Source organism: Merops nubicus, unplaced genomic scaffold (genome assembly GCF_000691845.1).
Source record: "Merops nubicus isolate BGI_N331 unplaced genomic scaffold, ASM69184v1 scaffold12028, whole genome shotgun sequence".
NCBI lineage: Eukaryota > Metazoa > Chordata > Aves > Coraciiformes > Meropidae > Merops > Merops nubicus.
Genome location: NW_008626384.1, coordinates 1 through 1,154, shown reverse-complemented (window position 1 = coordinate 1,154; position 1,154 = coordinate 1).

The window sequence follows — 1,154 nt, the reverse complement described above, 5'->3', positions numbered from 1 at the left end:
CAGCAGGAACCAGAGCCCTGCCCCACGAGCAGTGGGGTGGTGGGGACTCCCCAGCAGCCCAGATGATGCCAGTCCCCCAGGGGTGCTACCCTGCACTGGCTGGAGGCCCCATGGGGCAGCAGTAGCACTGGATCCGGTGCTGGTCCCAGTAGGGCTCAGATGGGCATCCAGGAAGGGTCTGGCCGCAGCACAGACAGATCCTGGGTGCACAGGGCAGTGTCCCCACATCACTCGGAGAAGGGAGGCTGTGAGGCCACTTCACGCTCCCCAGAGCTGATGTCGTGGGGCCAGCTTGGTGGCAGGAGTCAGCCTGGACATTTGGAATGACAACAGGAGCTAAATTGGGATGGCCCAGAGAAGGGGAGAGCTGGTGGGAGGGGACGTGTGACTAATGGGGATGAACAAGGCGACAGGGAGGATTCCTGGCTGGGGAGGGAGGATGGCCCACAGCTATGTGGGGAAGCACAGCACTGGGGTTGCTGGTGAGGCTCCTGGAGACAGGGCAGGACTGTGGAGCTGCCTGAAACTTCCCCAGGGCTCATCCTACTCTATCTATGGGCCAGGGTTTGCCCAAGCAGGTGCAGAGCTGGGTGCTGGGTGATCCTGCTCTCCAGCCAAGGTGAGAGGTGCCCAGCTGAGCTCAGGCACAGTGTGTGGCAATGTCCCCAGGACACCCTGCTGTCACCCTGGGGCAGCTGGGCAGGACAAGGGCACAGCAGGGGATGCTCTGCCCCCCAGCTGGCACCCATCCCTCTGCACCCAGGGGTGCTCAGCTGGCACCCAGGCATCTCTAGGCCTCCCTCTTGGTCCTCCCTGGTGCCTGGCTGTCCCCACACGTGTGGGGGTGAAGGAGCCGAGCAAAGGGGAGCAGCCCTGCCCCATGCCATGGCGAGGCAGCTCCTTTCCCAGCGATGCCGCGGCGGCGCGCTGTGATTAATCCTGTCAGAGCGAGCAGGGGCTGAGCGGCTGCGCGGCTGGCCCTGGATGGAAGTCACCCTGCTGTAATTAGCTCCAGCAAGACTATTAGAAAAATTGTAGATGCTGGAGAGAAGGAGCGTGAGGCAGAGCCAGGAGGGAGGATGCGGCGTGAGGAAGCACTCCCAAATCTGGCGTGACCCTCATTGACAACACCCCGTCCTCCGGCGCATCCCCCC